This window comes from Chiroxiphia lanceolata, chromosome 1 (assembly GCF_009829145.1).
Source record: "Chiroxiphia lanceolata isolate bChiLan1 chromosome 1, bChiLan1.pri, whole genome shotgun sequence".
In the NCBI taxonomy this organism is placed as follows: domain Eukaryota; kingdom Metazoa; phylum Chordata; class Aves; order Passeriformes; family Pipridae; genus Chiroxiphia; species Chiroxiphia lanceolata.
This window is the reverse complement of record NC_045637.1, coordinates 68,434,674-68,451,041: the sequence shown is the minus strand read 5'-3', so window position 1 is coordinate 68,451,041 and position 16,368 is coordinate 68,434,674. Positions and strand designations below refer to the sequence as shown.

Genomic DNA, 16,368 nt, shown 5'->3' with positions numbered 1-16,368 from the left:
ATCTGCTCAGTGAAAAGCTCGGCTCGCTGGTGAACTGGCAGGATAGAAAAGAATTGGTAAATGTTGAGTTGCCTTTCTTCCTTAGGATCAATTTTCTCCAAACCTGTGCCAATTTAATATTTTAGGGATTTTTGCCCACTAAGTATGACTACAAGCAGTCTAAAAATTGGAGGAGAAGGGTGGCACAAGGTAAGCATGATGGAGGGCTGAGGATAAACAGAGCAGGAGATCAAACTGTCTCAAAAAGGCAACTTTTACTCTCCAGCCAAAGCAATTTCTGTTGCCTAACTGGGGTAAGCATTTAACTAAAAACACTATTAGCTTTTACAAGAACGATTACCACAGGGCATGTCATCATCATATTTGACATACGACTAGAAAACAGACAAACTGCAGGCAGAGAACAGAACCCAAGCCAGTGCTGGTACAGCCAGGGAAATGCCCCTCCCATCACTTGAAGACTGAACATTTGATCCATACAGATGCAACCAAAGCCAAATGCTTTCAAGTTCTGTGTATTCACTTTTTGTGTATTAAAGTTTTGTCTTTAACTTTCCTCTCTCCTGAAGGATGCATGGAAAAAAAAATAAAAATCTTAAACTTTCTTTTTGAAGTTGAACAGAAAACAGTATTTCTTCCATAAACCTTCATTTACAGTGGATACAAAGATTTTCAGACATATACACAGTTTTAAGATAGAAGTGTCTTAAAATTTCCCTAGTTTTCCAGTTATGTTCCTCCATAAACACTCAAGATTTTACAAATACTTTATGATTTTTACCCCTCCATCTGAAATAAATCCCTTTTGGAAAAGGAAAATAATTCTTCAACAAGTTTGCATAAGACTGTCTAAATTTCTCCTTTTTGTGTCTGAAAGTGACTGCTTAGCGCATTACAAATTTCATGATGCCAGAGTAGTAGCAGTTCCAGACACCACCAAAGAGCGAAACTAATCTCCTTTTCCTCCAAACCTAAGACTTGGATATGGAAATTTTAAACTTAGTGTTTGTCAGCTGGGCCATTGTGATCATCTCCTCTTCAATATGTCTGAACATAAATAGATTTCAATTTACTTCAAAAATGAGTCATTACTTTTCTCTTAAAGAAGTCTTGTCTCTCTCCCCTGGCACATTCTAGTTTACCTTTTTATGTAACAGTTTAATACATTGTTAAAACACAAAGAAACTCTTAAGTTATTCAAAATACATTGAAATATCTCTAGTAAATTAAATTATGTCAAATAATTGGCATGCAAAGAAAAACTGGCATGTAAAGAAAAACACAAAACTTTACATCATTCTGAATACTCTCCAAGACCAGTACAGTAAAATGAACATCCTCAGCAAGCTAACTTTGAGGTAATTTCCTTCCTTTTTTTTTTTTTTTTTGGAAATACTTGAGTTACAGTAAAAGTGATGATGTTCTGAAAAACACTGAGCTTCATTTTCAGAAGCCAGGTCTCTAAGACACATGAGACTATGTATCACAGAACCCAAATTATTAGCAATTTCTATTATTTTGATTTCTTTCATATACATTTCTCCACTCTCATTCTTGAATCATTACCACATTCTTCTGAATAAAAATTAATGTTACACCCAAACAAATGGAAGAAATGGAGAAATCACAAATTATGGAAAACTTAAGCTGGTATGCTACAACAGTAACTGATATGACTGGTTCAAACTAACAATTAGCAAATATTTTACAAGCGATAGATAAAGAAGCAGTCTCTTAGAATAATGAGAAATTCTTCTTGGGTTTGCTCCATAGAAATACACTGTACCACTCATCCCTGCACATGGAAGCAGTAGTGAATCATAATTTCATTAGCCTCTGCAATAAAAGATGATTTTACTATAAGAAAGTTGGTATCAAATATTTTTACAGTTGCAGAGTTGAAAATTTAGCTATGAAGATTGCAAGGTCGAACATTTGACTTGGAAATCAGTGCCTGACTTGCATGCTATTTAACTCTTCTGCATAGAAGTGATAATAAAGAAAGCCTGTTCATTTTAAAAACCATTCCATTGTGGATTCTTTGTTTAAAAGTGCTAGTGATCCAAACTATTAGTGGATCCACTATTAGTGGAAATTAGTGACCGCAACTCATTGCTATTGAACTGTACTGCAACATGAGGTATTCCATAAAAAAAATAAAATAAAAAGCATTGTTTTTCTGGCAGAAGCCAAGATGTTTTATGAAGTTTTCAACAAAAAGGAAAATGTGGTCAGGAAAGGAGTTGTTAGATGCCTTTCAAATATACATAACACTCGTGAAATAAAGAGGAACTATTGTTTCAGCTCTTAGAAGTTCTTGCTGTGTTTGGGAAAGCACAATTTTGGGGGAAAAATGAATAGTCACAATAGTCTAAAACTGCATAAGAAAGCTTTGATATGATCCAAAGCAAGCAAATTACATATTGTTGTACTTCTGTGAATCAGATCACAGCTGAGATTGGGTCAACTGGTTTCTTACACACAGTAGATTTCAAGCATTAGCTGCTTGCAGAAAAGTGATTAGTTTTCCTGGGCATGGAAAGACAAAATAAAATATATGATTTGAGAACTCTGCAATATCCAAAAGCAACTAAAAGAGAAACATGAGGAAGGAAGGAATGAAAATAATGCCTAGTAAACAGGGGGCTTGGTTTTATGGGGTTTATGGGGTTAGTTTTTTAAAGATTTAACAAATTCAATATACAAGGTTACTTTGTTTCTTTTGGGGCATCGGTTACCTTAAATTTTTTTAAATTAACTGCTGCAGATACAAAGATTTTATGATTTAGAAGTGCAGTGCAAAATTAGATATAGAGCCTGACAAGTATATTTTGCTAGAGAAAAAAAGTTTTGTGCTGATTCTGCATACACAATCTGCTCATTGTATTAAAATATTTTAACCAGATCTAGTTTCTCACTAGACTCCTAGAATTCTTCATGTTTTTAAACACCCTTTTTCATTTGATGAGATGACACTATAGCAGATTAATGTGAATAATATTATGAAAAAATACTTGAATTTGTAATATAAAAAAAAGGAAAAAATCAAAACTGTACAATATGCCTTTTGAATACGCAAGCATGCAACTTAAGACTTTTTTCAGATGCTCTTGTCAGAGTAACTCTGATTCTGATGTACTCCATTTACATACCTATCTTCCAACTACACTTTCACAGGACTTGATGAATTGTTTAATATTTTCTGCATGAGTCTGTTAGTGTTATTGGACAATTATGGTACCAATTTTTTTCTCATTCTTTAACATTTTGTACAACCAAGTAGTATTTTAACTACCAACATACAACTTATTTTAGACTTGATAAAATATTAATGCAGCTCCCAGCAATTCAATGACTCTATTCACAGCCAAACATCAAATACAGATTTTAGAGCACAAAAAACCTATAATGAACACTATCTTTTTTAAAGCTATACAAACAATACTTCTAAGCTCTTATAAGGCACATTAGTTATTTTGAAGGCTAGATTATCAACCATTTACTTCTGTGCAGCCTAAGCTGTCCTTAAAGATGATGTTGATCTATACAGTTTGAAACTACTTTAGTCCAATGTTCATAAAACCTGTGATACCATACGTTAAAATGAATTTGAAGCTGAAAAAAAACACTAAAACACTCCTGATGAGTATGCCATCTAACATAGCAGCAGCTGCCCCACTGTTCTGCTTGAGTTTTTACAAAGAATGAAGAATTCCTGGGCATCCTTCACATTATTCTCCCTATTCACTTCAGCACCCAAATAAACCACAGTAGAAGTTGAAGCAAAGGGACCACTGAGTAGCTTGGAGTTTTTTCCCACAGCTATGTCAGACCACATTTCCAAATGGTTACCAGGCTGTTCTTTAAAGAGGACAGATAATTACATCGAAGTTAAGTCTCAAGCAAACCCAAGTTTAACTTACTGGACTTTCCTATCCTATCTGTAACCCTTTCTATACACAAACAGCACTGGAGCAAGGAGCAGATCATGGTAAGAACCTGAATGCCTTTCAAAGATTGTAAGAAGGCACAAAGAACGTATAATTTTTGACATATATTAAGGCTCCTGGAAGTGGTACTGTCCTTTTCTACTCCCTAAAGTTACTGTACAACTTTGTATTTTTCATGCCACTTCTGAGACTTTCATTTCACAAAAATAAACCACAAAATCAAATATTTAGGAATGTCAGCATGAAAAAATATTCAATTTTATAACCATTCTTTGCAGGCAGAGAGCCTTAAGAGGCAAGTTTTATTTTTCTTGAAATACAAATTTAAAATAAACGTATTTAAATCATAGTACCTCTGGTGTGCTTTAGGAAGCTTAGGATTTGTTGTGTGCTGTGTGTACATGTCCTCACTAGCTCCAGAAATTGAAGACTGAAAACAAAACAGGTTTACTAAACTGTTACTAGTTTAGTAAACCTATATTCTATATATACCTATATTTCTTAAACCTCTGAACAGAGAGTACTGAAGAAAAAATTGCAAGAGTATGTTGGAAAAGGGATGAACGAAGTTACACACTGCTAGCAGGGGTAGAGGTTTTCTTAGCTATTCTAAATAGACCTGTTATCTCTTTGAAACAGGACTGCTCTGGTATGCTGTCTTTAACCATTTTTCAAAGATAAAGACAGCAGACGTTTATTTCATTCACATGACACTATAGACAATAGAGTTTAAAACCACAAACTTGTCTTAAAAAAAAAAAAAAAGTTCTGTGAAAATGCATCCTTAACTTCCTTATGGTAAACTCACCAACTGGACCTTCAAGGTAGTACTCTAATCAGCAGAAACTGAAGTAATTCCTTCCAGAAGTATTGTCTGGAAATAATAGTTATAGCTGATTTTTGCATCTAGAATTAGGATTCAGCTTCTGTGTTTGAAAAGTGTATCAATCCCAATTACCTTGAGTACATAATGAACTGAAAATTAAATAAATCCATTAGTTTAATTTTAACTTAAATGAGTCCTTAAAGATACTTTAAAAATGCCCCATCAGTGAATGTTCTCTCTTGAATGTATTTAATGCAGAAACATAATGAACAGGATATGCACATAAGAGCCTGGGCTGTTCTTAATGCTAAATTATTCATGATGGTAATCAAACTGATAAATGTCACCCAGTGAAAACAACTCTGATCAGTCCTATTTTTTCCCCTACAACTAATATGCATTTGGACCATCTGAAGATTCAGATGTACATTTGGTTTGGGTGTTTTGTTTTAAAAAAATTTATCACCTAGCAAAGTTAAGAACTGATCATATGAAATTACATCCGTTTGTTATCCACTTTTGATTGGGGTGAGAGACATCTTTATGCTTGATCTTAGTCCTTGCTCATCCTGGCCACAGTAGTTAAACTCATTTTAAAACACTGTAGTGGAGACATCTGATTAAGACCAGTACTAAATATCTCTTTCTCTTTACAGATGTCCATGGTCATTTTTTCAATTTCTCATTCTGCTTTTCAGTCAGCTACTTAATTCAGATATGTAATGAGCACTCCCAAATCTCTCTCGACACACTGACAAGTGATTCCAACCTGTTACCAGTATTCCTATCCCCTGGTTTGTTCCTTACATCTCCTTGTTTGTTGCTCACAAACAACAACAACAACAAAAAAAAAAGCCCCAAACCCCAAAATTTGTTTCCCTCTCCCTGAAATAATCTGGCATTATCAATTTCCTTTTAATTTTCAGCATAATTCTAATTATCATTCACAATTTGCACTAAAGCATTGCTACTATACAGAACACAAGCTTAAAAGGTATGAAAAAAGGTAAGATAACAATGACCTGTGGCTACGGAAAAGAAAATAGATTGGAATTCAAGTTCTTCAGGTTCTGTTGGCCTTTGTCATAGAATCAAAAAATCAGCTAGGTTGGAAAAGACCTCTGAGATCATCAAGTCCAACCTATAAATGTTATCATGTTGTGCCTACAAAATGAGGCTAGTGTTCCTGCCTCCTGTAGAACTACTTACTGTGAGATATTTACGCACTGTGTTATTATCATCATTCTTATTGTTGACAGGAAGCACCAGCTGAAACTCTGGAGTCTATTCTAATGCACTATAAAAATAAAAAGTCAAGGAACATGTCATACCCTCTCGCTTGCCTTTAACAAGTTTTCACAAGCAACTTGGATGTTGAATATCATCCTGACTCAATTGTTCCACTTAACTAGGATGACAAATTTTGTTGTATGACTTCATTTACACAACAGGAACTCCCTTATATGAAGATATATTGATATTCAACATGAAAATGGTACTGCATCCCATTACAAAGAAATACTATTTTTACAAAAAATGCTAAGAGTTTATCTACAGTAAGAAATTCCACCAAAAATATAATTCCTACAGATTCTAACACTTGTACAGCTTAACCAATACTAGTACTACTGAAAACAAAGTAGACTTACCAAAACATTTACGATATTACACTGGCTTACAATTTACAGGACAAAGTCATACAAAGCAATATGAGAATTATAGAATAAAGGATCAGTTCATACATTCTGCCTACAAAGGATGCTAATGCTCTTTCAGCTAGACAACAAAACACTGAACTGGCTTATCTTTTGGATAAGTTTTCTAACAGAGTATAAGTTTCTGAAAGTTGATACCAGCACGGCACGAGGAAAAAAAAATTATGAAAACACTTCCCTCCCTAATTAAGAATGAATTCCACAGCAGCTGTACATCAGCTGGTCCCAGAGTTGAACTTCCACAGCAGCAAATTGTTGCTGCTTTATACTGTTCTTATCTAGCAGTAACTTCTCATAGGAAAACAAAAACAAATGTCTTGAGGTCCATCAGATTACACAGAATAGCGACATAACCCACTGTTCAATATCCCTACCTGCATATTACTTTTAAATGCTGGAAAACATCTGCTAAAAAAGGACAAACACGTGAGTTGAAACTATCAATGAGAGTTGCTGTGGTCATTAAATACAGATTCCAGTGAAAAGGCACCATTGTTAGGATAACTTTTTAATTCCAAAGAAACAAAACTGACTACTCTAATGCCAAAACCAAATACCTTGGCAAAAAAAAAAAAAGTTTTGAAGCTACTTCCAAGTCAAGTTCCATACCACAATTACCTACTACTTAAAGACAGAAGAAGTGAAGGGAAAAAAAAAGTTATGTGGCTTTTTTTTAATAACTGAAAATAAAACACTCGATCACAAAAGCAAGGGTGGTAAATTCTATCAAGAGACAATCTTGGGAGACTATCTTGCCAAGGGTACCTTTTCTTAACTAACCAGGTCTCCAAGCACATTTGCTTTCAGTGACAACTGAGGTTATCGACTAGACACATCTTTCAACGTTGACTGCACAGTTCCATTGGCCCTTCAAACAAAGACACAAGGAATCAAAATCTTATCTCCTACGAGAAACTACAAACCATTATCCAGTAATGTGAATAGTCCAGGTCTTCAGAATTCAAGTTAATTCTCTCTCGTGGATTATAAAAAGACCTTTATGTGAACCCAATGGCAAGAATGCCTCAGTGAGTTGGGAGTTACTGTAACAGCACATACGTGAGATATTTATGCAGTGCTCAAAGTCACAAGATTCCAATTTAGCTGAAAGTAAATGCCGCTTAAGAACCTTCATATTTCATAGTGCAAAACCGTATTTAAGCAATCAGAAAGTGAATAATAGAGCAGTTAGCCAGCTCTTTAATACATTAGCTAAAAGTATATCAATTCCATTGATTTTTACAATGGGCTGATTTCACATAATGGATTAAGCTCGCTAGAAAGGCCATAAATGGGAAAAAATGCTTTGCCAGAGTCAGTGGAAGATGGTGTCAAAGTGCTTTTGTGACAAGCATACAGTTAAAACATTTTATTTTGGAATGCTAAATTTAGAATACCTCTGTCAAGAATAGACCTGATGCTAACAGTTGAGTAAAAGCCACGATTTCAACACTGCAGATATATTTTGCAGATTCCAGTTACATTTTGCTTTAAATATTTTATTCCTACCTAAGAAACAGGAAGCTTGGACTATGAATACGTAATCAAACTTCAACACGGCAAAAGGTTAACAACAGGATGCTTCAAAGATCCATAAAGCAAGCAACATTTAAAGGTATTAATTAATGAACTGAAAAAGAAAGTAGAAAACTTAATACTTATACAGGTTAGTCAAGTATATAAGACCAAAAATGTAATCAACTGGAAGCTAATCAACCATGATGCACAGCTAATACAGTGGCAGACAAAATTCCATGTTAATAAATGCAGAAGAAGCGTCACTGCAACTTAAATAATTATTAGTATAGTCAGCAACCTACCAAATTAAGTAGGCCTAGTATAAACAAGAGGATTACAAGCATCCCTGTGGAACTCAGGAAAGATCTCTGCTCAACATGAGAACATTGCAGTAGAAAATTAAGAATATCAAGATTCAAAAGCAGCAGTGCCAAGCATTAGCAAAACTGTGGTATCTTCATATAAAACTAATGCTTCATTCTTTATTGTTACCTGAAAAAGGCTGCTGCAGTGTAAGATTAGGTGAAGAATTAGAAATCAAAGATTCACAAAGCAAAATATGAAAAACCACAGTTACAAAAAGACTAAACAATGTAAGCAGAAGGGAAATAACTTAATCCTCAGAAATAAGGATGCTGCTCAGTGAAAGGGGGAAGTATAGTGTTCAGAGGTATGCTATTTTGATCCAAAGCATAATTAAATATTCAAAGTTATCTCTAGTGCATCTTTATTATAAACAATCTGTCAATATTCAAAGGAAGACAAACAAATGGACTGAGATGAGGAGCGTCCCATTTAAGGATCCAAGCCTAGTTTTATTAAGCTCTGGTGCAAGACCCATACCATAAAAGAAACATTTAACGTTTGCCTCCTTTAACACTTCTATCTGTCATGAGCTACTCATCCAGATAAACCTCAGTGTCACAATTTCAATACTAAAAGCACCATCCTGACCATGCAAGGAGGAGGGGTCACCAAAAACACCACCTTCCAAACAAACTTTAAAAATCAAGATCCTGAAGAGTAATGCTGGAATGAAAAACATGCACTATAACTTGGCCTGAAGGACAGCACTACATACTTCCAGATTTTGATTATAATTTAAGATGGATAAAAGAACTCCAAAATTCTTGATAAATTCTTGATCGATAAGGTATGAAACAGCACCATTTTAAAAAGCACCACAACAACTGTTAAAAGGTATTTTAACGCATCTTACACACACACACAAAAAAAGCAAATAGTTCTATTTAAATTTGTAGGCTATTCCTTTTCCTTACAAGTACTGACAGTTCCCAATACAGGTCAACTTGCATCTAGAGGTGTTTCCTGCACTTCCACATAGAAGCCACTTAAAGACACAGGGTGGGTAAGACTGCAGAGCCAAAGACCATACCATTTTGGTCCTGTGAATCAAACTTCTCTGCTAGGTGGACAGTCTGACACTTATGTGCCCTAAAATAAAAATTAAAAAAATCACTACAAATATAAAATGCAAAATCTGTCAATAATCTCTTGCCTCTTGAACTAAACATAATGTCAATTGCATTCAAAGGATTTAAGTATTTGGAAATACCCTATTTTTGGATGAGTGTCCCTTGAGCTACATTTTCTTCTCAGCCCAAATATTATGCTCTTTCTGTGACAGAAAAAAAGAAAAATATTTAACAAGTTTATAGCTAACATATAGCTTATCGACACATGTGCAACAAAGACAGCAGGGTACTATTTCACTAAAGCAGCAATTTGGCATTGAAATTTATTCTAAACTACCTCCATTCTTTTTCTGTATAGCTTATTCCTGAACTTATCTGAAAAAATCCAATATGAGATGATGAGGGGGGAGGAATAAATCTTTGTATAAAAGTGTAACAGTACCACCTCACCACTAGGCTATGCAATGACTGTCACATGGTATTTTTAAAGCATTTCCATGACTTTAATTAGTGTCTTTGAATAGCCCTATTCCTACAGGAACAAGGTATATGAGGAATAAGGTATACTCATTCACGCAGCTTACAGTTCTAAACAGACAGACAGCATCCAGTAATAGTCCATGTGCTGTCATTCACCTTGATCTCAAGGGTGGCTTGTGTGTGGTGTCCTTGCCAGGTACCATTTGTATCATTTTTCTTAAGATGACCATGCTGCCACAAGCTCCCTATTTGACAATATTTGCCTTTGATGTGCGTTCACGTTTCACAGGTAAGGCTGATACAATGCAGCAAAATCAAATTCAGAGTGCTAGTAATACCACTCAAAAAACAGGCTAGCATCACAGGAGGACAGAGACAAAAGTCCAAGTCACAGAAAATTATGAAGCTGGCACTAGAAAGTAAAGTGCTCTCCCAATATAAGCAATCCTTTGTATTTACAAGAAAAACAACTTCTGTGGTGTTCCAAGTGTTCAGAGTAGCATGATCTTGAATGCCTTTGCAAAGAAGCGAAGTTGAGATCAGCAGTGTATAATAATACATGGTTAGTTACATAGTTTTGGTTTGCACAGCTGTTGGCTATGTTCATTTACAGTTCATGTAGTGCCAACACCATTTATATAAACAGAAGAGACTGTTTCACTCCTGTTCATCGCCATAAAAGTTATTTCTCTCAGCAGCTGCTGCACAAAAATCAGTTTCTATTTCAGTATCTCACCCAGTAAGTTCACAAAGTAGCAGGTTCTAGAGTTTGCTAAAACCAAGTAGAACCTAAAGAAACTTGCCGGGACTTAATAATAAAAGGGGAGTGGAGGTGGAGAAGGCAGATGACACACACTTCTGCTTTCTTGAAGTGGAAGGAGGTAGTAACCCTCTGTTAACACGGGTAAAGTCACATGAAAACCAAGTTCCTGTAGGCAACCACTTGGAATGAGAGTCTTAGCTTCCCCGACCTTCTTCAGTTTTATGAATTAAAAGGAAATAAAATAAGGCTGATCCGGATTCCAGTAGATAAGAGAAAGCCTAAAATATTAGTCACATGTTACATAATAAACATTAACTGAACGAACTTGATATGACAGCGGTGCAGAGGTAGAGCCGGGGCTGCTGCCCTGGTACTCCCCCCCTGCACAAACACACATGCACGCACACACACACACACACACACACACACAGAGGCACGCTGCCGGAGGCTGCTGACACACAGCAGCTCCCGACCCCTGGAAGCAGCAACAGGACGTCCCCAGCTCCCCCGACCATGGAGCACCTCGGGGAGCCACCGGAAGGCAGCCGCGGGCTGTGTGTGCCCGTCCTCCCCGGCGGCTGCCCCCGGGGCAGCACCGGCGGGGCCACCCCGCTCGGAGGAAGCGCGATCGGCCCAAGCGGCGGCTCCCCCGCGGACTCACCGAGAGGGAAGAAGCCCGGCGCTGCCTAAACTTGGCGCTTCCCTTCCCCCGAGCCCCAGCGCGGGGGGAAGCGGAACCCGAGGCGCCCGGAGCCCACACTCACCTCGGCCCTCCTCTCCGTCGCTGCAGGGCGGGCGTCGAGGAGAGGCGAAGGGCTCCGCCGACCCCGCCTGTCACCGGGCGCCCGAGGAACAGAGTCCAGTGGGGTAAATCCTCTGGGCGGCGGCGGGGACGGGGACCAGCCGCGCTCCGCCCGCTCGTCGCGGCGGCCGCTGCCTCGCACCAAGTTGAGGCGCGGCCGCCGCTGCCGCTGCGCTGCCGGCGGCGGCCGCTACGGCCACGGGGAGCCGGCGCCTCCGCTCGCCGCCTCGCCCCTCGGCCGGGGAAGCAGCGCCGCACCGCCGCCGCCTCGGCCCCTCTCTTCCTGCGGCTGCCGGGAGCCGCGCTCCGGGCGCAGCGGCGCGGTCACACGGAGCCCCGCGGAGGAGCCGCTGCCGCCGCCTCCCTCGGCGCCTCGGAGCCCGCAGCTGCAGCCCCCCGGCGGCGCCCGCCCCGCATGCCCCGCGCTCCGCCGCTCCCGCTGCTGCCGCCGACGGCGGCGCCCCCGCCCGCTCTCCCGCGCACCACCGCTGCCGCCCGACCCGCTCAGCGCCGCGTCTCCATCACCGGCGGCAGCAGCGGCGGCGGCGCGGGGAGGCGGGACCAGGGAAGGGGCGGTGACCGCCCCGCTCGGCCCCGCTCCGCCCCGCCGCTGCCCCGGATGTGCGGGGGTCGCCGCGGTGGGTTGGGGGTCGCTGTCGCGGGGGTGCCGGTACCTGGCGAGGTCGGGGACTGCCGCCCACCACCCTGGTGTAGCAAAGCCGGCGGGCGGCAGCACACTCGGTCCCGCCTGTCGCCGTGCGGGGAGCGCTGCTCGCTTGGGCCGGTTCTGGTCCAACACGTGTCGCCCCGGGGGGCCCTGACCGAGCAGGGCGTGCGGTGCTTCGTGCACGGCCCTGTGGGCTGTGGGTGCGTGGCCGCCGCCCGGGGTTGCGGCTCCCCGTGGTGTCTCGGGTCTGTAGCCGGTGAGCAGGTGTGGTGTTTTCCTGTGTCATTCCTGCTGTGCTGGCACCTGCTGCACCCGCGGCTACGTGCGCCTTAAAAGTAGGTCTGGGCTGTGAGGACTTGCAAAAACCGCGTGGTACTGAGTTGTCCTTCCTACGCATTGAGATGGGGGTCAGCGGCAGCTCCCAGCTCCTTGCTGGGCCACGGGTAGCTTTGGCATAGCTTGGGTACCGTCAACGTGGTGCGCCACAATCTCCCTATTTGACAATATGTTGCAGCGATGTTGGAACCCATGGCTGAAAGAATGTTGCAGCGCCTCGTTAGGCTGCAACAAGCCTCTTAGCAGTGGCCCCTGGGCAAGGCAGCATCAAAATGTTAAGACATCTGCCCTAGAACCATGTTTGTGGACTAAGATTATTCAATGTAACTAAAAAATTACTTATCACGCACAAAAACGCACAAAACCACACACCCCCCCTCAAGAATATTTTTGACACTTGAATTGTGGAAAGTGTTTTATCATCTTCCTACTCTTAAATTCAGCTTTTTACAGCTTATAGATCAAAGGTGGTATGCCCTCTTTAGAAAAGTCTAACTAGCAAAGTTTCAGTGAAGAAAACACTGGGTTTCCTTGACGAGTGAATCTTAAGTCTCTGAAGTGATGTACAACTTTAAAGAGGTATTTATTTACAGAACCCAAAAACCACGCTGTGCTCATTATAAACATTTTTAACAAGTTCCTTGGCAGGAACCCTATATTCAAAATAGAATTTAAACAGGGAAAGGAAAAAAAATGTGCAGACAAAGTTAGGTGAGTGCCAAACACGTGTCAGACTGATGCCTCATAATTTTGTGCAGAATTTTGCTGCTGCTTCCATTTATTTCTCTCTTTAAAGATCTTTTTGTTCAGATGCTAACTAGTAATAGCCCTTTACCCACCACACAGCACCACTAAATCTATGGTAATTTTAGTTTTTCTAACTCTGAGACTGATTTTTTTATTCTGTTTGCCACATATGCAGGTGCTATTTCCTCTTGCCTCCTTCAAAAGTAACTTAGGCCTTTTTAAAGGCTCTTAGGTTTTCAAACCATTCACTTGCGATGCTTTTTCTTCAGACAAAAGCAGAATCCTCATATCCAGATCTGTTGAGGATGAGTACTTAGTTTGCTAGGTAGCATACAGGACCCTATTTCTCCATATATTTTGATTTATATTTTGAAGCTATTTCAGGCCCAGCCTCTTTAAGCAGGAGAGTGCCAGGCAGCAGCACGGTGGTTGCACTTGAACTCCATCTGCTTGCTCTCCCCTCACTGAGGAAGAGTCAAAAGTGCAGGATGGATTCCTGAGGAGACATCTAGCCAGGGTGACCTGAGGATTAGACTAAAAGAGGATTTGACTAATATTGACAGAAACAGTTTGAATAAAAAACATTTTGAAAAATGCTTAAAGTTGTAGTCAGGTGACAGAGTAAACATTCCTGTGAAAATACCAAGGTAGCCAATGCATAAACAGTAGGACAAGGAGGCATTCTTAGCCCAGCACAGGGCTCCCACATATGTTCACCTTCAGTGAGCTGAATGAGATACCTTGTGTGCTTAAACAACTTAAACGTTTGAGCTTTGCTGTATTGCTCAGCTGATACATTCATCAGGGAGCGTGTACTATGACAGGTAACTTCCCTGTGAGACATAATGCACACAAAAGCTATAGAGCTGCCTTCAGTTAGCATTTAAAGGCTGGGGGCTGAATATGTGTGTGCTTATACACAGGTAGATAATACAAGAAGTATCAGGCTTTCCTGTGAGAAAAAAAAATGTGTATTTCCAATTTACACTACAAAGTCTGAGATTTGTTGTATACAAGGGCTTAACACTTGTTCTGTTATGACTGATGATGCTGTAGGACATACCCCAAATCCCTCTGGTGGAATGCCTTTATGACACCTTGATTATCTATTTTATTACACTGCAACCAAGTCCAGGAAATTCACTTAGCAAAAACATTATCAATTTCATGAAAATAAAAAGTCAATGTGAGACTTCTAGATACAGCAAAAGACACTTTAAGAAGTGGTATGAATTTATTAAACCACGTAAATAAAAAGATGTAATTTTGGAGTAAGTCAACTTTCAAAAATGTAGTCTATAAGGACTAAGTTTGTGGTATTTGTATTAAGAGAAGTGTACTGGGATTCTGGTTTATGGATTGTGCAACACTACTAAGTCAACTTTGTAAAACTACTATTGGAGGGATCTTTTAAAATATGTACCTCTCCAAGTCATGAGAACAAATAAATACATTTTAAAACTCCTTCTGATAGTTTGTAATTATAGTCCATGGTAGCCTTCTGATTTCACAAGACTCTCAAATTCCCCTAACATACACACTGCAGAGTTGCCTGGAGGGGAGAAAAAGAAAAAAAAGTATTTTTCTTTCTTTGGTTACATGTTTGCCCAAGCTATGCCACTCCTCTGATGTGCCCAGAACCCCAAAAAATACCAGGTTTAAGGAGAATGTAGAGGAGAACCCCCTATGTAATTTGTACTGTACCAGGCATTAATGGGCACAGTTACCTGCATAAGTCTCCATCTTACATCTGCAGCCCACCTACAGCTGCAGAGAAGTGAACTGAGGTTGACCAACACAAATACCACAGCTACCAGGCTCTGGGCAGATGAGGAACTGAAGTTCAGGCTACCTGCAAGGTAAACAGAAGCATCGGTGACCAGATCCCACAGGTAAGATATGTTTAACCATAATTCACGTCAGCAGCATGGCTTAGTGTCATGAGGACAACAGCCAGGAGCAGCCTTGCCAAAGAATCCTCACAGAACCGGAATTAAAGTGTTCCCCAGCTGAAGCAGGTCACTGTGTCAGGGTTTGGCAGCTTGCTGCATCTGAAGCAGCATCTCATTTGAACTGAATGCACAGAAGCAGTACATTAGTGGAGGTCATTTGCACTCATTCAGTATTTAAATGATGCTTAGAAATCTTAGAAATAAAAAGTACACTTATGTGCCAGATACAGTCCGTTTTGTAAAAAGAAAGAAGTATGTAAATACTGTCTTCATGTCAACTTTGGGGAAGTGTTTGTCTCACCAGAGCTAATTGCCAATGAGGAAATTGGCATTTATTGTTGAGGTTGTTACAAAGGGTGTCATAAACTAACTTTATTATAGCAAATGTTGAACTGTATTTGCATTATTTCCATCGCATTGTCGTTGCTTTACAAGCTGTCTGCAATAGCTGTTCTTGGAAGGTCTCCAACAAAGCGTTCTCTTTGGGGCTACTAACTGCAAATAAGATTAAAGCTTAATATGTCTGGTAATCAGTTTTCTTTTAAAGAGTGCAATTTGATTTCTTATGGTCAGTTGGGATCCCACATATCCTCATCTCCTGTGTTTTTCAACTTGCTGCTCTAAATAACCCAAAAAAGCAATTTGCCAACAGATGTCCTTTCACCAGTTTTCCTGAACTGGAGCGTCATCTGAGAGGCAGTCATACACAGCTTCTACTCCAGGGTCCCAGACTTCTGTCTATTAAATGCAACCTCTTTTTTTTTTTTTCTTTCCCCTTGAGCCTGGGCAAGAATGAAGTGCTTTATGTCCTCCATTTGTTCCCACGACATGCAGTGAATAAAGATGGGAAAAGCTCCTTTGCTCAAAACCAAACAACAGAAGCAGGTAATCTCTGTACTCCTCACGCAAATAATTGATTTGCTCCAAGAGAACTGTGGCTGTACTGAGTAGATTTTTTTCTTGATAATAACAAAAACACCCTTTGGGGCAAATGGTAAACAGAGAAAGCACCACAAGAACGTGTCTGTCTTTCATGAACCCAATCTCACGTCCCAGCTGATCTGATCTCACCTGACTTGTAAGGGTAGGAGAAGGGGACAGCTGGGATCTGTGCTGATACCCGGAGGGAGGGTAAGGACCTCATCTCCCAAGGTGAGGAGCGCAAGGCACTTTCAC

The 16,368-nt window shown here is 40.1% G+C and overlaps 1 protein-coding gene across 3 annotated transcripts in view; it reads right to left on the bottom strand.

The window, feature by feature from the left end:
* GALNT1 (polypeptide N-acetylgalactosaminyltransferase 1) overlaps window positions 1-11,650 on the bottom strand; it is an 87,972-nt gene extending 76,322 nt beyond the window's left edge. For 2 of the 3 annotated variants that reach the window (XM_032699057.1, XM_032699064.1), the window contains exon 1: window positions 11,453-11,650. The gene's annotated coding sequence lies outside the window, so the exon portion shown is untranslated. The remainder of the gene's footprint in view (window positions 1-11,452) is intronic. The other variant, XM_032699047.1, reaches the window with a different exon arrangement.
* Window positions 11,651-16,368: the final 4,718 nt, after the last annotated feature.